Genomic DNA, 24,523 nt, shown 5'->3' on the forward strand with positions numbered 1-24,523 from the left:
AAACAGAGACAATCCTCTTGGACCACGACAACATTTGACCAAGTGATACTTTGGATATTTTAAGTATGCCAAGGACCGTTTGAAGCTGACCATGGCACTGTTATTCCCACGTTTCTCCGCTGTGAATCACTCCTATAAAAAAATTAACTACAAAGAAAGAAGCTCACCTCACACAGATTTACAACCCCAGACACTACTATGGAAAGTAAATTGTTTGGAGTTCAACAACACACAAACAAAGGTATCATTTTATAATAGATTTATAAAAGTAAAGTATGATCATGTTATTATGTTTAATCAGAGTGTAGGAAGAAGTCCTCAGGGAAGTGATACTTGGTCTCATCTTACAGGACAGTCAAAACTCTTAAGTAAATATTGAATCAAATGATGTGGACATGATTGTGGCGTTTAGCCACGACAGAAGTTGGAAGGAACTGGACCAGAGAGGCTCTGCTCCAGACTAAGGAAGACACAATGAACCCATAGGGTACTGGGGAAAACTAGGCCTGAATAACATTTGCATCCCCACCCTTTTATAGAGTCTAATGTGCACTCTTAGTCATGCCCACCCAGCACCACTGGGCCCTTCCTTGCTTACCCACTGTGGGGAGTCTCAAATTAGCTTTGTGTTCTAGTCTTTCCATTCTCTCCCACTCTCCGGGAGTGCAAGGATCAGGATTGCACCTGACGCAAGGCAGGAAGGAGGGCTATTTGTGCCCTCCTCTCCACTTGTGCACCATGCAAGGCCAGGCAAACTCAACTTAATCTAAATCACTCACTATAATCTGCCTGCAGTTTAGAGCAGCCTTGATTCTAATCTCTAGTTCCTGGATTCATCCTATCCTAAATTACATCTCAGAAGTCCCATTTTCTACTGTGGGCCAAATTCTGCTCTCATTTATGCCCATGCAACCACACTGAAGTTAATATGGTTGCATGGGTACAACTGGCTAAAATTTGGCCCTGTATGTTTTCCAACCAGGAAGCACTTTATTCTGTTGACGCAAAATGCATTGGAAATCGTTACAAAAGTTGTCCATTTACTAGTCTGGTAATGAGATAAATGCTAGTTTCATATATTCTGAGATGGCAGTCTGAGGAAATAACTGAAAAGCATTTGTGGCCTTAAAAAATGGGTTTGGTCCCTCTCCAAAAGTGAGCGGTAGCAGAGGAAGTCAGAAGGTGGACCATTAAAGAAGCAATAGAATTTATAGGAAAATGTAAGCGAGGTGGATGTCGACAAGTCTTACTCATCTCCATTTCACACAAAACCACTGTGACCTGCAGAGATTCAAAACTAATGTATTTATGCTGATTAAGTTCCTATTTCCAATATAAGCAAATTAAGGCTTGACATGGCATGTTTTGGGTTTCAGTCTGAGTATTTCAGAGCAGGAGTAAATGCTAAGATTCCAGAACAGAAATGGCTATTCTTTGTACTCAGTGTTAGCACTATCATTAACAGTAAACATTTTAGCATAATTTACAGTATAGCCATTGGTCCAATCTGCTGCACTAATAAATTCCAAAGAAATCCTTAATTTGTAGGAGAACAGGTAACCTAAGCTAAGTTCTACTATTCTACTACTGCCCAGAATGAGTTTGCCACTGAACGATACACAAAAATAAAAACAGCCCCCCTTTAGAACTTTTAGTCAGGTATCATTACTAAGATGATTACACAAGTACTCAGAGTTTTGGAGGAGAATCACTAGACATACGCTCATTGCTAATTATTCTCATTACAGTATTTTGCATTCTTCAGATCACTACACAACCAGTAACTATCATTTTATATATATAAATATTTCCACTGCATATTGTAAAAGCTCAGTCTGATATTGATTTTAAGGTATCCTAAAATGTCTGTGTAAAAAAGTTGTCACTGAGTTCAGATTTAAAACATAATGAAATACCTGAGGGATTTGGGGAGGGGTAATAAAAACACTTGAGACAATCAAAATATGACAGCTATTGGTCGCGCCATATCAGAGTATAGATTTGGGGGTCTTTTGTCTTTTAGCTGTGTGTAGAAAGGCCTGAGAAAGACAATAGAGATTGTTCATACTAATTCAAAATGTCAAGTACCTCAGAAGATAGAGCTTTCAGATAGCGTGTGGGTGGGATGGGCAACGCTCTTCCCATTCACCGTTATTCACTGCACATGCCTAGCTTTGTCTGTCTTCTAGATTTAATCCTTCCCCCATGTCACTCCACCCACACTCCAAATGTCTACTCATGAGGTCCTGAATCCATTCCTATTCTCTTGACTGGAGTTAGACCATTACCAAAGATAAATTCTGAATGTAACCTTTAAGCCTAAGTTTTTCAGTTATGTCCACACTCCACAGTGCAGAGGCTGTGTGGTGGCCAGATCTGGGCCCCCTAGGGAGACAGATGCCATTGAGAGTGAGTAGTGAGACTTTGAACCTGATGGGTTGCCTGGATTGCTAGTGTTGTGCTTCTTGCTGCAAGAGCACATTTTTTATACTGCTATTTCAAGCTGTCTAGAACAAACAATACTGCCATCAGGCAAACAGAGGCTAATATTTAAAGAAATAGGAATAAATATATCCAACCTCACACTATGAATGTCAGACTCACTGATTTTACCTCATTTTCTGGCTCTCATCAAGCTTGACCTTGAAATAACATCAAATGATGCAGTCATTAAGCATTCACTCAAGACTTTCTTCCGTTTTGTGCCTATGTGGCAAATATTAGCTAGGACCAAGTTCCAAAGTTCTAACACAGGTAAACTTAGGTCAGTGTAGGCAATATTCACAAGTTATGAGCAAAGAAAAATCTATTGTCCCTTTACCATTTCAGTCATCTCCAGAATAGAAAATGTGTTAAAGATGTACTGAGAACAAAATCACAAAACCAAACACTGGAAAGTATGAAAACACAAACTTAAGCTATCTTTAAAAACCTTAAAAATGCCATTGTATTCACACTCACCTATACATTCCCCAAGCTACAAAAATTATGATGGTTTAAAAATACAATATTTGATTTCTACTGATATTCTATAGTTATTTTTTATACATACATTCAATTATTCTTTATAGCAAGCCCAGCACTCTAATTTCCTTATGGCAGACACAAATTCAGCATGGGATGATTACACAATTATCAGGCCTACATTCAACTACATTCAGGGCTTCTGAGGTTCATATTAATCTACTCTAATAACTCCCAAAATCTAACTTTCCAAAACAGTCAAGGATACTACTTCTTGCAAAGGCCAACAAAGTAAAGCCAATTTGAGTTGTGGCAAAGTACCTGCCTCTCCTCTGCTAGCTCAGTCCTTCTTAGCCTTGGAGACACAGGCTTGGGCAAAGCAAAAGCCCTTCCCAGTCGCACAGGGTCTGGCTGATCCCTTCTCAGTCAGCCCCTTGCTCTGTTTTCCTCTCCTCCTGGGGAGAGTGCAATCTGCTTTGCAACAAGAGTTTCAGAGTTCAGCTGCCCCTACTCGCTGGCAGCTACTCTACTTCTCTTCTCCTCCCTACTTCCCTGCCAGGGAGGGTTTAAAAAGGTCTCCAGCAATTGGGGCCAGCTGAAACTAATTAGTTCCCTGGTAACCCCTGTTCCAGTTGAACCTTATTCCTCCATGGTTAAGCCTTCTGGGACTAATTACTACCCCTCTCCTGGTAGCTAATTGTCCTGAGTTTGCCTCAGAGTGTATACAGTAAAACACTGAGAACTATCCTTCATTTTTCAATTTTATAAACAATGAACAATTTGTCCAATATACCATGCACTTAGGAAAAAAATAGTACTGAGTCAAATGACCATGTGTGAAATCTCAAGCAGACTGGTTAAATTTTGGTAATTTAGTTGGGAAACCTCCATAATGAAGAGGATGATGTGCATGTTGTTGAAGAGTAGATGTTGTCACTTGAATGCTCCTTGCTATGCAGTGGGTATGTGGAAAATATTCTAACAATTAGTCAGAATAGCTTGAGAATGAGAACCCTTATTTTGGCTTTCTTTTCTTCTGAAGAGTTAAATCAGAACCTTCACATTCTTTTGGTGTTATTTTTATGCTCAATTTACTTGGTTTATCAAAAAGAAAAAAAACCTAAGTGTGTAATTGACACAGTATATGACACACTGTGACAGAAACCTCATCAGGTCTACATACAATGGAATCATTACGGCTCTTTCATTGAAATTCCAATGAGTTCTTTAGAAATATTACAAACTGCATGTTAGTGGGTGAGATATAGAACTGGAAGGTGGTTTGATGATGCTTTGAAGTGCATCTAATTGTACTGAGCCTTTATATATCTTGATGCATTTTCCATGCATTGCAGCACAGTAGATTAAAACCAATGGTTCAAATATCTCCTAGTGACCCATCAGGCACAGATCATGAAAAAGGAATTGTTATGGTCTTCAGTGTCACTGCATATACAATTTAAGATGTTCAAAATCTGCAGCTCATTGACACAATAGTTAATAATGGCTCCATAGGAGGTGTCAATGCATACTATTAAGGACCCTTATTCAGTGGATTATTGACTCATTGAACCCATAAGATAGACTGCAGTAGCTTTGGAGGAATGACGTCAACGTGTATTTGAATATAAATATATTATATGCTACTACTTTCACAGTGAAAAAGTATAGTACAAGTTTTATTTAATAGCAGTTATTTGTTTATGAACTTTAGTCACATTTTAAATCTTAACACAGTGGCTGCCATTAAAAAGTCAACATTTACCAGCAATTACCACATTGTGGTTTCTAAGGTGCTTCAGTTATTGTTTGGTCCAAATCTGGGTACCTACTGTAATGTCTCAGATATAACAAAAAGAATAAGTACTTGTGGCACCTTAGAGACTAACAAATTTATTTTGGCATAAGCTTTTGTGGGCTAAAACCCACTTCTTCGGATGCATGCAGTGGAAAATACACTAGGAAGATGTATATACATAGAGAACATGAAAAAATGGGTGTTGTCAAACCAACTATAACGAGACTAATCACTTAAGGTTGTCTATTATCAGCAGGAGAAAAAAAAACTTTAGTGATAATCAGGATGGCCCATTTCCAACAGTTGACAAGAAGGTGTAAGTAACAGTAGGGGGAAAAATTAGCATGGGGAAATGGTTTTTACTTTGTGTAATGACCCTTCCACTCCCAGTCTTTATTCAAACCTAATTTAATGGTGTCCAGTTTGCAAATTAATTCCAGTTCTGCAGTCTCTCATTGGAGTCTGTTTTTTAAGGTTTTTTTGTTGGAGAATTGTGACTTTTAGGTCTGTAACTGAGTGCCCATTGAGGTTGAAATGTTCTCTCACTGGTTTTTGAATGTTATAATTCTTGACATCTGATTTGTGTCCATTTATTCTCTTTATTGTCCAATGGACATGGCAGAGAGGCATTGCTGGCACATGATGGCTTATATCCCATTGGTAGATGTGCAGGTGAACCAGCCTCTGATGGTGTGGCTGATGTGATTTGGTCTTATGATGGTGTCCCTTGAATAGATATGTAGACGGAGTTGGCAACTGGCTTTGTTGCAAGGATAGGTTCCTGGGTTAGTGTTTTTGTTGTGTGGTGTGTGGTTGCTGGTGAGTATTTGCTTTAGGTTGGGGGGCTGTCTGTAAGCGAGGACTGGCTTGTCTCCCAAGATGTGTGAGAGTGAGGGATTGTCCTTCAGAGTCATTCTGATTATCACTACAGAAGTTTTTTTCTCCTGCTGATAACAGCCCAGCTTAATTGATTAGTGTTGTTATAGCTGGTATGGCAACACTCATTTTTTCATGTTCTCTGTGTATATATATCTTCCTAGTGTATTTTCCACTGCATTCATCTGATGAAGCCCACAAAAGTTTATGCCCAAATAAATTTGTTAGTCTCTAAGGTGCCGCAAGTACTCCTCGTTCTTTTTGCTGATACAGACTAAGATGGCTACAGACTCAGATATAACAGTTGGTGAATGTTGACTTTTTGATGGAGACCACAATGTTTGTACACGTTTTTTATTACTCTATAATTATTCTTTTTACAACTGTCAGAATCCTCATGAAAAATGAACAATGATGATTCTGACAGACTTTTAACAGCCCTAACAGGAACTGATGCAATTTAGATAATCACTGTAAATAGTGGATTCCTCACCTGTTGCTGTCTAGCATGTATTCTTACCTCAAGCAAATGGCTTTGGATATCATAAAATCTTAGTACAGAGGTGTTAAAACAATGTAGTTTCCTCTAATCTTTCAGATGTTACGGACACCTTATGTTAAAAAGTATTTAAAATATCTCTCCTCTATGATCTGTCATGAGGCATACCTGTAAAGCAACTTGAAAATGCAGATCATCATTGAGACACAGATAAATTTGATCATATTGAACATGAAAATTTCTATTGAACAATAAAAAATGAATCATGATTATGCATTTAATAGGATAAATGAAGTAGTACTAGAAGACAGATGCTCTTGATGTCTAACAGGATAAAATAGTGCAGTCCTAATATCACTTGAGTTTAATTTCTACTGCCAAACAATATTTCATAATCACAGAAAGTATTTATGAGGCAAATTACTGAGAAAGAATAGAATAAAATTGGATTTTATATAGCATCTTTCATATTCAGTGGATCTCAGAGCTCCTTGCACACATAGCAGTGCTGTGATCATAGCAAAATGAATCAGCCATCGTGCACTTCAGAAGAGCTGACATAAAACTGCCTTTGATATAAGAACCTGTTTTTATGAAGAGAGGGAATACTGGCCATAGCCCTCTGGATAACCCCTAATTATACTGATAAGCACCATGTGATACTTAAATTTAACCATGATAGCTGTCAAGAGACCACAGTTAAGTAGCTTGTCCAAAGGAAGGTTCCTTTAACAATGTAGCAGTCTTATAATATTCAACTGCACTGTCAGTACTGAGTCAGACCCTTAATGTTGGAGTGGGACTTGAACTCATGAACTTGGATATATCAGTGTTACTATGTGTGACACGCTGACACAATATACACAATTTTCAATTAGAGCTGGTCAGAACATTTCATTTTAACAAAATATGCCATTTCATTAAAACTGAAATGTACCAGTTTCCACAAAACATTTATCAGGAAGCAGATGGAAAGAGACAATAACTGGGTAGCTAGGGTATTAGGCTGCAAAGTGCGAGTGACCTGGGCTGAAAAATTCTGCTCTGAATCAGACAGAGAAGCGGGGACTTGAACCTGAGTCTCATACAGTGCACTAGCCTATAGACTGATGTACATTCACTCTCTCGCTAGTTGCCTGCATCTGACATGTGACACATTTATTTAGGCAGAAACAGAGAACAGTCCAAATGCATATTCTTTGGGAGTTAACCGGAGTTATTTCTGTGGGGTCAGGATTTCACCCCTAGAACGTATCATCTAGGTACCATCTGCTTAGCGTTCCTTCAGCACATGGGCCCAGTGGCTCACCTTCGACTCTGGGGGCACAATCTGTATCTCCCAGGATTGAGGACAAAACCCTGAGAGGCAGGGCAGGGCAGGATGTCAGTCTGGTTGCGGCTGAAGCTGCTTTAGTGCAGCAGGCAGGGGAGGAACAGAGTTTGCACTTTCAGAGATCTTTGATTTTGACTTGGGAAGAGCACTATGTCTCTAGGTAAAGGAGTTTGGGATCAGCAATGGTGACGCAGGTGGACTGGGGCACGTGTTTAGACAGAAGAGGGAGTGGGGGTAGAGAAATGGTTTTGGGGAAAGTAGTGAACAAAAAATTAATAATTACACCTCTACCCTGATATAACGTTGTTCTTGGGAGCCAAAAAATCTTACCGCATTATAGGTGAAACCACATTATATCAAACTTGCTTTGATCTGCCAGAATGCTCAGCCCTGTCCCCCCAGAGTGCTGCTTTACTGTGTTATATCAGAATTTGTGTTATATTGGGTTGCGTTATATCAGGGTAGAGGTGTACCATATTTTGTATCTTCCATCACTGTTTGCTGTACTGTCTATTTAGAATATAAGCCATTCAGGGCAGGGACTGTCCCTTACTCTGTAGGTGCACAATCCCTAGCACAACAAAGAACCAATCCCTGATTATTATCCCTAATAATAATAATATAGCTTGTTGTGCAAATCATGTGACTTGGGGCACCTGCTTGTGGCCCAATATGGACCAGTAGGTTGGCTACCTTCATCTGCGCTCTGTCACAGGGCTCCTCAAAAACTCCACCCAACCTTAGCACTTTAAAACACTCCCCTGCTGCATAGGGACTCACTTTATTTAGTCCATACACACACTGACACTGCAGACCCCAATCCCAATTCAGCCTCTCCCTCTCCTTGAATCAGGAAACCCCAGACCTCCTTCCTGGAGCTGAGTTCAGTTCAGTCCCTTTATTCCTTGGAGGAACCAGTCTTGTTCCCTGCAGCTTCCCAGGCAGGGTTCTGTCTTGCCTGACACTCCTAGCCCTACCTAGCTGGAGTATTACTGGCTATATCCTTCCCTCTTCTGCCTGGCTGGGGTTTGATATTCCCCAGCACCCACCTCAGGCCCTTCCTTCTCTCCAGCTGCCCTTTCTCTTTTCGGTCAGCCACAAAAGACACCCTCCCTCTGGCAGCTCTCCTGAGCTCTCTTCCGCCTTTTAAAGAAATCACCCAAATGATCAGGATGAGGTGTGGGAGAGCCCAACCACCCTGAATGGGCCAGCCAACCTATTACACTCATCTAGATGACAATCAAGTGTGAGCACAATATTCAAAGGGTGAAGAAACCAAGACTAGAGAGGAATTATTAAGGGTTTTTACAAGGAAGTTTAAAATGACGGTATGAAATTAAGCAAAAATGTAGGATTAATATGAAAACAGTTATTCAAAATGAAAATACGTTGTTGCAAACAATCCTGAATTTGGCATGGAATTGGACATCATGTCCTTATAGTTTTTCCCCCATATCTGATTTCTATGGCTCTAGAGTACTAATCTACAGGAACTGAAATGCCATCATTGGCCCAAAAGCACATAAGGTCTAGTAAGTCCCTTCAATAAAGTCCAATAACAGTGTCATTGCTCTATTCAACATTCTACAACAGGAAAAATAATCCACGAACAATACCCCTATTTACATATTTTCATAAGGAATGGTGTGACTTTGAGCCATCTACTAGAGTTCTGTTCTCATAAATTTGCTAGATACAAAAGCGTTACATTGCAAAAGTAGCTAATAGGTGTATTTCAAGTATCATATGCATTGCACGTGCAACTAGATATTTATGCGTATACTTATGACAGAATACAGTAATGCTTCTACCACTGTGCTTTAATGACAACAGTTCTTTCATTTGTTAGTGTCATGTTGGAGAAAAGAAAAAAGCATTTTAATGTGAGATGAAATTTTAACTTGGGAACTAATTATTCTAATTTGATAAATTTTTGTTTCATGTGCAACTCTGACAATTATTTATGACTTACTATAGATAATTAGGGGTTGAGTGTTCCTCTATAATATTGTAAATAGCTTCACAGGCATGAGCTGAACTGCTAATTTTTACAAGAGATGAATTTATTAGTAGTTAGCATGTAAAATGTTTGTGCTTTGGACCTTTAAAAACATTCTTTCTATATTTTAAAAGATTGGTTTGAATCACTTCTCAAAATGGAGTGTGACATTGTAAAATAGCTCTTGAATTAAACAGCATATTAAATCTACGTATTCAGTGGCAACCTTTGATAGTTCTCCCATATATCAAGAACATTTTTGTTAGTTCTACAGCATTCAAGCAGAGTCATATAGTATACTGCGAATGATAATCTTTTACATTAAACTTTGCAGTTCTTCGCCTGTTCAAACATTACTCTTCTGATTTCAGCAAAGGATACTAAGTTAAACAGATTTCTTGTTTTTTGGTGATTCTGCATATAAAAGGAACTTTCGTACAGAATTTTGCTAACGCAGATTACAATCTTAAACCAATTCTTCCAATATGAGAGCAGACAGGTGCTTTCTAAGTTTCATTCATCTTGTTCAAGTATAAATTTAGCTGATGTTCTTAAATATTTGATTACTCGCTTTTTCTATGTTACTTTCACAGACGGCATAAGTTGCTAAAAATGTTTTCAGATACAAACTATTAAGATGCTGTAATTTGTGAAAGTACTGTGTGCACTGCTGGTGAACCACATTAATATTAAATAAATTCATCAGTGTTAGTGCTCTCATTGCAAAAAAAAAAAAAAGCAGCAAATGAAATAAATAGCAAAATCAACATGATGGGACGTTTAAAACATAGCGCAGCCTTGAAATGTAACTGACTAGATCTGCATTACTTCACCAGCTTGTTTTGTATGTCAATACTGCTTAATCATGCGTTGTTATGGGGGACAACTAAAATAGAAGGACACTGGATAAGTCACACACATAAAACAGATCTACAGCTTGCTGGCATGTGAAATTCCTCTAATATATATTTTTATGAAACTACCAGCACATTATATGCTTGGCAGCATAAATAATAAAGCATGTTACCCTGGCAATTTTACATTGACTATATTAGTCAGTAAATGCAATGGCCACCCTTATTCTCCTATAATAAAAACTACCCAGCCTTTTCATGAAAGATGATTGTAATTTCCACTGGCCTGTATATGCAATAAAAACATAACTCATCAAAATTTGAGCTATTTGCTCTTAAGATACGAGAGCATTTTTCTTGAACACTCTACGTGATATTAAATATTCATGAAACTAGAGAGAGTTCAAACACTGCCTAAGTAAAATTGTTACTACTTTTCAATTTGACTGAAATCATTTCTAAACTAGACTATACTACAAACAACTGAGAGGACTCTTAAAAAAATAGACTGTGAGATATGCAGAGTATGTCCAGGTACTGTAGCTACTAGCGATCCATTTTTCTGAAAAGCATTGTTCCTCCTCTGAAATTGATTTATGATAACTGCCTCCATTTGGGTCAAACGTTATTAACCACTTGTAAATTTTAATTAAATGATTTGTCACTTTGAACATATAGTTTGTCATCTTGCAGCTAAGCGATGTCTCTTTATCAGAAAATGACTCAGGGGGAAGGTATTCATCTTGTCTGTCATTTAAACACCCATTAAGATAATTTGGTTGGTGCACAGAAGCAAAGTTGAGGTTTTGTAAAATAGACTGCACCACTTTATACAGGCAGGACCACAATGTAAACTGTAAATATATAATTTCGCTTTAATTACACCCTAATAATAATTTTAGTCTGGTCATTTTTCATTTACATACATTCAACTTTCTGAGTACAGCAAACCTTCTTCCAACTGCATTTAGTGGGAAAGTTTCCCTTTTTAGTTCCCCTTCATTTTATTTGAGGGTACAAACTGCACCTGCAATTACTGGATTGCTAAGTACCTGATTTATACCTACAGTAATTGGTCCATGGATACCCTGAACCAAAAGGCCAGAGCCACTGACCCACAGCCCAGTCTGAGAGACTGCCAGCTCACTGAAGTTTAAGAAGGGAGTATCACCAGTTCCCAAATTAGGAGGATGCCATGCAGAAGGGACATTCTGAGTACCAAGAGGAGGGCCTGGTGGTAACAGTAAACACCAAGATGTACATTTTGCATGTGAATGCTCTGGGCACTGGTCCTGAGATTGCTCCTATATGGAGTGAAGCTCTGGGAAAATCTGGACCTGAGGGGCTCAATCTCAATAAAGAAAATCTGCAATGCTAGACATCCTCATAAGGGCAAATGGGATGGAAGTGGACTCAGGGTCTATGTCTACACAGGGATAAAAACCCTGCAGCTGACTTGGGCTTGCGGGACTCAGGCTCTGGGGCTGAAAAACTGCTGCAATTTCTACATAGGCAGACCCTACCTACTTAAGTCAATGAGCCCTTTGCCTGTACAGGGATTGCAGGATTAGACCCCTAGTATTTTATTCAAATTATTTGGTTATGCTGTTCAACAATTTGTGAAGACATCACAAACTTTATTTAAATCTAATCTGCAAAATATGTAGACGAATTCAGTGTTCTTACAAGCGAATCAAATATTCTCCAATACTAAATTGTGATTTTTCATTGTATTGGTACCTATAAATAGAAAATTGTGCCTTTGCTACAAAACAATGTATTAAATAATAAATGCTCTTTCGCTGAAAAAACCAAACATATGTACTACAAGGGAATAAGGATTAAATCTCATGCAATCAAGACAAATGCATTTGCTTATTTTTCCTATTTTCTGAGTATCACAATACAATGCTGGAAACAAGTGAGTAACATTTACTGTTGTATATAAACACTAAGTGAAGTGAAAAAGCTATTAGTGGATCTGTATGTTTCAAAATGCTTGCACTTGATTCACATGCTGAATTCTTCTGAACCATTAACTTCACCATCTAAGTTGTGTGAGGGACTGCCTCACTTGTGCCTGCAAACATCCAGGGGTGAAAGAAAGTGAGTTCACCTCAGAAATCAGAGCTGCATGCACTACTACAAGCATGACTACTGAGTTGGGGGTTTTGATATCACGGTGATATCACTGTGATAAAGCATACAGTTTCAACTAAATGAAGATGGATGAGTGTAGAGAACCTTGGATCTGAGAGGAAGCCTCTGTGGAAGGAGGTTGAATTCCTTAGTTTCAGTAATCCTTTATGACAGTGGCTCTCAACCTTTCCAGACTACAGTACTTCTTTTAGGACTCTGATTTGTCTTGTGTACCCCAAGTTTCACCTCACTTAAAAACTACTTGCTTACAAAATCAGACATAAAAATATAAAAGTGTCACCGTACACTATTACTGACAAATTGCTTACTTTCTCATTTTTACCATAAAATTATAAAAATAAATCAATTGGAATGTAAATATTATACTTATATTTCATTATATAGTACATAGAGCAATGCTTTATGAGACTACAACAAGGAACAGTGTCCTAATTTACAGGATAACTCGGAAAAACAGTAAAGCTGTGAGAAAAAAGATTTTCTGAGTAACTATACATCCTTTTAAAGAGAACACAAGTGTGGGCTGCTGGAGTAAAGTCTATCTAATATCATTCCATTTAATAATTTGGCTAGAGTGTTAACTTGTATAATTTCCTGGGGGTAAATGTGATTCCTTGAATAATAGGCTAGGTAGTGCTCCTGCTTATTTTCATACAAAATTTTAATTGCCTGAGAGACTTGAATGTTAGACTATATTAACACATCCTTAATTATTTGGAGTTGTAGCTTTAAAGGATTACAGCAAGAGATGGATTGGCAAGACTGCAGACCAACCCCAATAATTACTCTATACTTTTACAGCTAGATATAAAGGGCTAATTGTGTCATTTATGCCACAGTTCAGTGTAGGATGTAGTATGAAATCCTTTATCCCAGGAGGAGTGCCAGGGATACTGTACATGCATAATTTCTCCTGGGTTGCACACTGTGCACAAAGCAATTCAGTGGATGCAGAGTATTTGCCCAGTATGTCAACCCATCTCTACAGATTGGTGTAGGTATGAGGTGGGAGGCAGTCGACCACTGTCTTCCGATCCTTTGTAGGCTAGTTGCTCCCAGGGTGAGCAGTCTCTGTACTGCCCAAAATTCAGAGGCTACTACTACGAAGAAGGAGCTTGAGCAGCACTGTAAGACGAAAATAGTTCTTGTCTGCCCCCTTTCCTGCATGGCCGTGCAAGGACATCATGATCTGGCCCAGAGGATTCAAGGGACATTGTGGAGATGAAAAATAAGTCAATAAAGATTATAAAAATCTGGGAGTTTTACATTGGAATGGGGAATTAGCCACAAAACCCCTCTTTAAAACTAGCGACTTTCAAAATCTCAAGCAATAACTGTACAGAAATCAGTATTTGGGTGGCAGGGAGGGAGTGTAAACTCTAAGGGCCTTTGCAGGAGACAATGTGTGAATGGACTGATATTAACAATGCAGTGCTTAAGGCTTGAATTGAGTATATTATTCATTACCACATTTGCTCATCTCTTATCTAAAGTCAAGGCAGTCTTTTTTGAATCAGAAATATCCATAGTTTAAACCACAAATGGAGGCATAGCATCTCCAATACTGAGTTATTTAGAGTGACACATATTCAGCTGTTGGAAAATTAATATGGCAAAACCCACAAAATATCCAATAATGGAATAGGTAGAGGGTAACTTCTTGTTTCAGAAGCTGGAGAAAATATACAGGCGGAAGCCATTTTATGTATTATTTTGACTATCGGGGAAGAATTGGTTGTGAATCTGAAAGTGGCAGGCAACTTGGGTGAAAAGAAATGGAAACATGGACTAATTGCTAAGGATGCATATAAAGGAATAGCACAAGCATGAACAGACAAAATCAGAAAGGCTAAGGTACAAAATATAAGTTATACCAAGCAAGGGACACAAAATGTAATAAGAAGAGATTCTGTAAATACATTAGGAGAAAGAGAAAGATGAAGGAAAATGTAGGTACACTACTTAGCGGGGAATAAGAGCTAATAATGGGTGACATAACGAAGGCTGAGGTGTTTAATTCCTATTTTGCTTCAGTCTTCACTAAAATACTTAATTTTGACAGATACTTAACTCAATATTAATGACAAGGGGAAAGACTAGAAGCCAGTACAGGAATAGAATGGGTAAAAAATATTTAGATAAGTTAGATGTATTCAAGACAGCGGGACCTGACAAAATTCTCCCTAGGGTACTAAAGGAACTAGCTGAAGCAACTTTGGAATCATTAGCAATTGTCACCAAGAATTCATGAAGGACAGGTGAGGTCCCAGAGGACTGGAGAAGGGCAAACATAGTACCTATCTTTAACACAGGGTACAAAGAGGACCCTGAAAAATAACAGACCAATCAGTCTAACTTCAATACCTAGAAAGATACTGGAACAAATTATTAAACAAATCAGTTTGTAGGTGCCTACAAGATAATAGGGTTATAAGGAATATCCAGCATGGATTTGTCAAGACCATAACATATCAAACCAACCTAATTTCCTTCTTTGACATGGTTACTGGCCTAGTGGATAGGGGAGAATCAGCATATCTAATTTATCTTGATTTTAGTAAAGTTTCTGACACAGTCCAGCATAACAGTCTGATACACAAATTAGGGAAATGTTGTCTAGATTAAACTACTATAAAGTGAGTAAACAAATTATTGAAAAACCATACTCAGAGTAGTTATCAATGGTTCTCTGTCAAAGCGGGAGGAGGTATCTAGTGGGGTTCCATAGGGGTCTGTCCTGGGTCCGATCAATATTTTCATTAATGAGTTACCTAATGGAATGGAGAGTATGCTTATAAAATTTGCGAATGACACCAGGCTTGAAGGGGTTTGGTAGCACTTTGGAGGACAGAATTAGGATTCAAAATGACCAGGACAAATTAGAGAATTGGGCTGAAATCAACAAGATGAAATTCAGTAAAGACAAGCATAAAGTGCTACACCTAGGAAAGTAAAATCAAATACCGCCTGAGGGTTACAGTGGATCACAAAGTGGATATGAGCCAACAAAAGGCTAACACCATTCTGGGATATACTAATCAGAGTGCCATATACAAGACATGAGAGATAACAGTTTAGCCTCAGCTGGAGTATTATGTCCTGTTTTGGGTGCCACGTGTAAAGAAAGATGTAGACAAGTTGGAGAGAGTCCAGAAGAGAGCAACACAAATGATAAAAGGTTTAGAAAACTAGGCATGTTTACTCTTGAGAAAAAATGACTGAGGGGGAAGCTGATAACAGTCTGCATCCATGTTAAGGACTAGTGTTAGCATATAAGCCTGTTTGTCACCCTGAGATAGAATTCTGGGTTTGACTTTTGATACTCTTATATCTTATACTAAGATGTGTGAACAACAAACAAAAGACTCTGTGTGTGTTGCTTCTCCCTAGCAAGATGGATTTGTTAGTACAATGGGAACATGTAAGAGTAGTTAAAGTGTGACAGGGCATCGTAGGAGTGTAATACATGAGCACACTTTAAGATTGCCTCAAATTTCAAGGCAAGGTCAAGCAACCAGTCGGGAAAGGCAAAGAGGGATTGGGAGGAAGGTATAAAACACTAAAAGACCAAAGAAATGGCTGACAAAATCCCAGATCATAGCACAACCTCATTCCTCACCCCTCCCATGGGATACAAAAGGGGTGGGACTGTGGGTGTGCGTTGCAGGTATGTTTGGGCCTGCTAAGAAGGAGGAGGTGAAAATAGGGAATGGGAATGAAAATGGGGAACGGCGACACAGACAAGGCTCTGGAGCATCAGAGCTGGGAAGAAGGACATGGGGTAAATGCTCTGCAGCATCAGAGCTGTGAATGGAACACTGGAAAACAGACTCTGCTGGTGTGTAGAGCTATGGGTGTGCTTGATTGGAACTAGCCCCAATAAACATTGCATTGCTTGCACTTTGGACTTCTGGTCTTCTGCGTTCTGTCTGCCTGACAAGAACCAGGGGAGGAGCTGAAGGGAAAGCCCTCTAACAACTGTTATAACGAGGATTGTGATCAATTGTTCTCCATGTCTACTGAAGTTAGGACAAGAATCAATTGGTTTAATCTGCAGCAAGGGACATTTAGGTTAGATATCAGGAAAAACTTCCTAATTATAAGAATAGTTAAGTACTGGAATAGGTTTTCAAGGGAGGTTGTGAAATCCCATCACTGAAGGTTTTAAAGAACAGGATAGACCAGGGGTTCTCAAACTGGACCCCTCCGGGGATCGCAAGGTTATTACATGGGTGCTTGTGAGCTGTCAACCTCCACCCCGAATGCCGCTTTGCCTCCAGCATTTATAAAGGTGTTAAATATATTAAAAAGTGTGTTTAATTTATTAGGGGGGTCGCACGCAGAGGCTTGCTGTGTGAAAGGGGTCACCAGTAAAAAGGTTCGAGACCCACTGGGTTAGACAAACATCTGTCAAGGATGGCCTACATATACTTGGGCCTGCCTAAGCACAGGCCTGGGGTGTGGATTAGATGACCTCTTGAGGTCCCTTCCATCTCTACATTTCTATGATTCAATGCCTCAAGAATGATGGCCAATCAAGTTCTTAGAAAATGGTTTAATATGTTTGACAAGGGGTTAAACACACAGGGTCAAAGTCACACCTGGTGTAAACAGCTGCAACTCTCATGGCACTATTTGGCCATTTTCAGCAGTGATAGAAAGGTGCTGGCTCATATGTTTGTCTTATTTGTCCTGTTTTAGCATTTCAGTATATTTTTTCTCTATATGACCAAGTTTTAGGTTATGAAATTGCAAGATCATTTTTCTGAAAGAATGTTCTTTTCTTTTTGCGAGTGATATTGTCTTCCTGTAAACTGCTCTATATTTCTTTAGGGTAATGAACTAAGGTGGTAAGGTATATTTTGTTCAGCAGGTTTCTTAACATGTATGCATGAAAAGCTCTTTTCACCCTTAACAACAAACACTAAAAAGATCAGGTCTGCTGTCTGCAACATTGCACTAATTGCCTCCCCAGTGGCAGCTGCAGCTCTGGAAGTTTACGCCTTGGCTCTGTCTTTTCACCTCCGGCCTGTGCTGCTTGAGTTCTAATAGTTCTGTTTCTGCCTCCAGCTGTGCTATATGCTGCAGTTTCTGCTATGCAGCCACTTAATATCACCTCACCCTCTTCACCTTTTCCCAAGGAATGGATACTGATATTGATGGAAGGAGGTGCAAAGTAGCTTCTGGTGTCTGTTCAGCTGCAGGATATACACCATGTACAGTGAGTTGAAGGGGTAAGTAATGTTATTGGACCCCTAGATTCCAGGCACTAGCTTTGCCTCTCCTCTGATCTATTTATTTTGTTTATTTATTTCAGCAATGATATATTGCCTTTTTGTTTTACCCTTATTGGTTTATTCTTTAATTGTTTGATAGTCAATAGGGAATCAATGACTGACAGCATCTTTACTGCATCTGTGATCTCTAATAGTAAAGATTGCTTTCTTCCTCCAGAGAAATTGCTGACGGAGGTACTCAGGGCAGGTGTTGATGCAGATGTTGCTGAAACCAGAGTTCCAGGCATCCAAATATTGGCAGGTTGTGTGGGTGCTCTTGTGGCCTGTGTGTGTGTGTGCCCACGCATGTGCAATGATCTCGAGCTCTGCTTCTCCTTTATGATGAAGAGGTGAGGCATCTGGCTATATAAAGAAAAATAATTCCTACTTCATTTCAATAACCCCTGCCTCCAGCCTCCAAAGACCAGGAGTCATGTTCAGTTCCTCAAGCATAGGGTGTCCCAGCTTGTGCCTCAAATGGAATTCATCCAAGGGAGGACTGGCAATGGTACTACAGTCTGTGCTCATGCATGGGAACCTTAATCTCCCTCAAAGTCTTCACAGGACATGTATTAAGCCTGCTCCAAACACTACTGCTACTGCTATCTACTTTTGAGCAGCATTGAGTGACTGTTAGCCCCTGGAGAAGGTGAGCTTATGTGTTCCAGGGTGTGTGTCTGAAGAATTTGGCTCCAAGATTAGTCCTATGCACCTACCAATTTAGGCAAAGGGTAAGTGTAAATGTATGCTTACATATAGGATCAGATCCTTCCCCATACTATGGTTGTGTGGGGAAATGCCCAGGAGTCAGATAGCTAGCAAAGTTGACTCTGTGCTACCCCTTTCTGGCCACTGGTGTGTGATAAACTGTAAACATGCTGTGTCCTCCAGTGTCTGCTGGTGTAATGGTTCCAAGGCGGCAATTAAAAACCAGTGCAAGTTAGAGTAGCCAGGAAGCTGCTCCTAGGATTGGGATTAGAAAAATGGCATAAAGTCAATTTTGCATCCAGCCCTGCCTTCCTTAGGTGTCCTGAGCACTGCCCCGGCTCTTGAAAATCTGGCCTTTGCAGTAGAAATACACTTTAATAGAAAGGAGATTTCCCTACCTCTGGAAAGTTACATCTGAAAAGGATTTTGTCATTCAGACCAGCTCCAGTCTAGGTAAATTATAGCTCAACTCTCTTTAGTGTTGTGTTATATTTATAGGTTCCAGTCAGATCAACTTTAAATCATTCATATTCCCTAGTTCATGAGAAAACAGCAGACTTCAGCTAATAGCTTTCGAGTAGTCAATTATTTCTTGCCTTTGATTTTGCCATCTATGTGGCACTCACAATTTTCTCAGTAACCTGGACTGTTCAGTGCATTTTTTTCATGTAACTGTTGTGCTGATGTGTCCATGGCTCATGAGAAAATACATAGGTATCCTCATATAATGGATTTGCATTTTGTGCAGACTACATATTTACCTTGCAGTCAGTCTATTGCACCAGAGGAGGTAAAATCAACTCTAATTCACCACAACTCAATCTAGGCCAACAGGTCATGGCTGTTAAACTTTGGTCCTCTCTTTCCTTGACTTCTTTAACCTCCTCTTCTCTGGTCACACCGACTTTGTCTGCTGTTTTCTCTATCCAATATGTTTTAATCCAGAGCAACTACTCTGAACTTGTTACTCCCTTCTTGATTCTCTTCTCGGAATCCCTGTCACGCTGTGCTACAAGTTCAAACTCCACATCTGCAGCCTTAATTTTAAGGCACTGCATAAATCTAACCCTGACAGCATCTCATTCCTTGTTTCTCTCCACTCAGAAAATAGCAGCCATTCTCCTTGCCTCCTTTTAGCCTTAATCCTGCAAAGTGCTCAGTGCCCTGGAATCCTTCCCGGTTCATCTTATTAATTCAATGCTAAGGCTACAATAGCTCTATATCACTGTTTCTCAAACTGGGGTCGCCGCTTGTGTAGGTAAAGCCCCTGGTGGGCCAGGCCGGTTTGTTTACCTGCCCTGTCTGCAGGTCCAGCCGATCACGGCTCCACCTGGCTACGGTTCGCCGCTACAGGCCAATGGGGGCTGCTGAAAGCGGTGGCCAGTAAGTCTCTTGGCCCACGCCACTTCCAGCAGCTCCCATTGGCCTGGAGCAGCGAACTGTGGCCAGTGAGAGCCGTGATCGGCCGAACCTGCGGACAGAGCAGGTAAACAAACCGGCTCAGCTTGCCAGGGGCTTTCCCTACACAAGCAGTGACCCCAGTTTGAGAAATGCTGCTCTATATTGTTTATGATGGGTACATCACATGTGTATGTACATCCTGAAATTTGGCAACTGGAATCAAGTTAGGATATAGGAAGACAAGGCAAGAGACTGCTAAAGTAGATTTAATTGGGTGTTGGGAACTTTAGAAATATTCAGGGTTGTTACACTCTAACCAAAACTATCACAAAAGAAGAAGTATTATATATTCTTGCTTAGGTAATATAGAAAGGGCACAATTCTGCCAGGTGCTGGTGGCCTTCAACTTTCTCTCCCATTAACCTCAACTGAAGCTGATGGTACTCAGTACCTTGTAAGTTTGGGTTCTAAGTCATGCTCAATACCTATTAAAGAGGGGTATATTCCATATTTTTTGCACAAGAGGGAAAAGGCATATTTTGCTATTTGGGCAAATTGTTTTTGCTAATTTCTATTGCATATAACCTGTGAACAGGTAAAACCTTCACGTCTCTTTATACAAAAGAAGGTTTCTTTCTAATTCTACAATATGTGAAAAGTGACAATTTGCATTAAGCTGGCTGAGGATTTCTACCCCTTTGTAAAAGGCTGCTGCTTCTTCATTTAAAATGAACCATTCTAAATGAGATTCTACAGAGGGGGAAAAAAAAGCATTAGAAGATTCTAGATATGGACATCTTATAAATAGCATTGCAGGCATTAGTTATTACTAGAATGCGTGTATAACTGAAGTGCTTTGCTTTGACAATTTACCACTAACTATTCAAATTACTTGCTGTTTTCCTATTATAAAATCCATACTCTGTTCAATCAAATAAATTCTTGTTCTTTCAAAAGTGAGTTGTTCTCTGAATCAGCTTAGTATGGCAGAGAACTCTTTCAATGTGGCTCCATATACTGTGTCGGTTGAATAAGACCTTTATTCTCAATGGTAGGCTATAATTTTTTCACCATCAGAAATATTAAGAAGAGTGAGTCCCATAATACATTTTAAAAAGTTAGTTAATTAAAAGGCTAAGTCCCTGCCATTGTGGGCATTACTGAAAGATAACTGATTGCAACTTGAGTATGTATTCTGAAAGGTGAAAGCAAGGGCACAGAAAGAAGTCAAGGTCAATTATCTCACTCTAGTGCCTACAACAAAAGGCATTGTTGCAATCATAATCTCACAGATATTATTCATTAAAAGTAATAGATATTATTCATTAAAAATAATACATAAATAAACTACTGGGACTTTGCCCTGGGTAGAGGCATGAGTCCAACACTGACAGCTTCTATGTGCTAGATGGTTACTAAATTTGAAAGTGCTGAGAGGCACATTTACAAGCTAGCTTCTCTGAATTGAACAGTCTATTTCACATGCCACATCCCTATAATATTACTTTGTGGAAATTTTAGTAATATATTCTATTTCTTAGACTATAAGATGTTCAGGTTCAGGACTTGCAATACCCCCATGGCTGTGTAGCACCTAACACAAAAGGTTCTTTCCAGTAACAGTATAAATATTAAATAATAAATTGAGAGCTCACATTAATTTCAATGGGCTTTGGATCAGACCCAAAGTACTTAACTTTGAAAGCTTTTATTTTAAGTTGTTACCATACCCTGTTATATATGAATAATAGTAACAGTCAAAAAATGTCTGACTTGTAGCAGAAGGCAAAATATTTTGCACATAAAACAAAAACCTTTGATTTGAACAAACACTTTCTTTAAAAAAATGTCAGTGTAGTCCCATGGTCTGTATTGATCCTTAATATCCAATGGGATAACTATGGGTAACAAAAAATGAACAGGAATCAGAGCAAAAGAATCCATGAGAACTAACATTTTCCATGCTTCTCTTACTGGTCTATTGGGACAGTTTTTGGTAAACTGGGGCTGGGAACTTAACATTTTTCACCATGATTACATGTCCTGAATCATAGTTGGCTGACATGAATAGTATTTGTACAGGATTTAAAACAAGTCCTCAAACTCAAGAGTGTAATATTCTAAACTTGTCGCAGACACACACAGAGATGCACCATACCTCTGAAAAAGTTTGCATTTTTTTAATGAGATTCTATAGTTTTCAGCCATCTGAGTGGCTGGGACTAGGAGGAGGGAAATTCTTAGGAGTTTCAAACCGCTATGCCTGAGGTTTTAGAGTATAATGTATAATAGATTACCTTGAATATCTGCCCCACATTTTGCTTTATCTAAGTGATCACACTGAATTCTATGAGTAAATTACCTCTGTCTGCTCATAATCTAAGTCTATTCAAGCCATTTGGAGTATTCATAGCCTATTCCACTTTATTTGCCAGCATATTTGGGACATTCGCAAAATTTACTACTCTGAGAAAATTCATTTGCATACATTGTATAATATTGTGCAAAACGAGGCCAGATATAATGAGCCAGCACTCTCATGAGCAGCAAAGACTTCTGATAAATGAATAAATATTTTTGAACTGAGAACATTTAAAGCTCTCTTGGGTAACTTATATGACCAGCAGCTGTGAAGCTCATACAGTATATAACCTTGATGCACATTGACCTTGGCTACAGGTAATAGGGTCTGGGTTTCCTCTCACTCACAGGATTTTACCTCCACTGGTATGCTGCCATTGACTTCAGTTGAATTACTTCTGATTTACACCAGCATGGGAGGGGCATCAAGCCCCCTATTTTGTTTTAATGTATGGATACACACATGTTCCTGTAAAATCAACTATGCATATAATATATTTTATATTAAACAGACTTTATTATAGGGAGAAAAAAATCACATTCCTTTGTAAATTCCCTTGTGGCATATCCATTTTACATTATCCCTAATAAAATACAGGATCTTATAATCATATGCATCTTTAATGTCTGATGCTCTCCTTAAAATATCAGAAGTGTAGAAGAAAAGGTTAATGAACTTTTTGCAAAACAGTTCAGTCATTTGGACAGTGTAATTTGGACAGCCATTTAACTGGAACAAAAAAGGATATGAAGGCAGTAGGGTTTTAAACATTAGGCACAACATAAGTAAATAGCTGACCCCATACTATATAACAAAACACTTCCTGTGCTCCATCTGTGTAATAAGTAGGCAGGATGTTGCTAATTATTTCCAAATGTTCACACTATAAGGAGGTTAAAATTAAAGCTGGCTGGAAACTGGAATCCCCATTTTGCAGGAAATTCAGAAATTAAAAAAAAAATTATTCTGAGGAACTGAGTGGGCAAGCTGGCAGGAAACCAGGCAGTTTGGTATCAGAAACCTGCCTGGATTCCAGCTTAATTTTGTCAAAATCCACACATTCCCAAGGAAGTTTTTTTTTCAACAAATCAGCATTTTCCAATGAAAATTTCTGACCATTTCTAGTTCTAAGTTCTTTTGTATGGTAAAAAGAAGAGGAACCTTCCATTTTCTGTCCATATATTTGAATTTGGCACATGTACAACTCAGTTAAAATACCTATTGGCCATGCAGAACACTCTCGTAAAATATGTCCAAAATACAATAAATATTAAATACTGCTCTGGTCTTCTCTCAACCACAACTTAATCTCAGATGCAGGCTCCTTCAGGGTATTTTTTCTATCTTTTGTACTGTCAAAGTTGCAAATCGGAAAGTTTATCTTGAACATTTTTCTCATTATTTTAATGCTATCGAAGGACTGCAGATTGGCAACAATGAAAACATAAAACAGCACATTCTTTGGGCTAAATTTACAGCTTAGCCTCAATGCGGGGCATGGTCACCTCATTCTAAGAGCAATTAGATGTGTAAGAATCTGATTCACCAGTACAACACAGGTACATAGTCATCTAAATGACCTAGACTACATCCACAAATAGAGAGTCATTTTTAAAAATCTGGGTCATGCCCCTCAGAACAGTTACAGAGCAGGCATTTTCAGTCTTTGTGCCTTAGGATTCATCTGGATGAATCATCTCTAGGATTGGGGAGGTTCAGTAGTTAACTCTCCATATCTATTCAGCCCTTAACTCTGTACCAAGACTGCCAACATATACTAATTGAGATGGGGACACCTGTCACTAGGAAATGGACTGAGACCATCACACATTTTATCTGCATTAATATTTAATAAAAAGTTGTTGGAACTATAAAGAAAAATATCTATCTGTAAAACTTTTCTCAAAAATACATTACATCTGGAACGTTAGCTCTTCGCTTTACTGATTTTCATCTGTAGTTCTAATATATCCAATCTTATTTGCTATGTGCTCACATTGGCAAACAATAGCACCAAATAGAAAAAACTGTCACCTATACATAACATTTATACTGATTCCAGAACTATCATATTTGCCAGTATTAAAATACTTTTCCATGGACAATTCTCCAAATCAGATGATGTTTCAAAAGCTTCTGGGCCCAAAGCTGATAGAGAATTCTGTGCATATTCCATTGAATTTTAGGGTATTTTTAAATATGAATATCTTAATTATAGGACAGCAAAACTGCTATAGTTATCAAGCTGTTCTTGCAAATCTGCTCACGAAACGCAACAAAAAGAATCGATCAG

At 38.8% G+C, this 24,523-nt stretch overlaps 1 protein-coding gene across 2 annotated transcripts in view; it reads right to left on the reverse strand.

The window, feature by feature from the left end:
• NEGR1 (neuronal growth regulator 1) overlaps positions 1-24,523 on the reverse strand; it is a 727,443-nt gene that overhangs the window by 153,382 nt on the left and 549,538 nt on the right. The window lies entirely within an intron of this gene.

This window comes from Chelonoidis abingdonii, chromosome 7 (assembly GCF_003597395.2).
Source record: "Chelonoidis abingdonii isolate Lonesome George chromosome 7, CheloAbing_2.0, whole genome shotgun sequence".
Lineage (NCBI taxonomy): Eukaryota > Metazoa > Chordata > Testudines > Testudinidae > Chelonoidis > Chelonoidis abingdonii.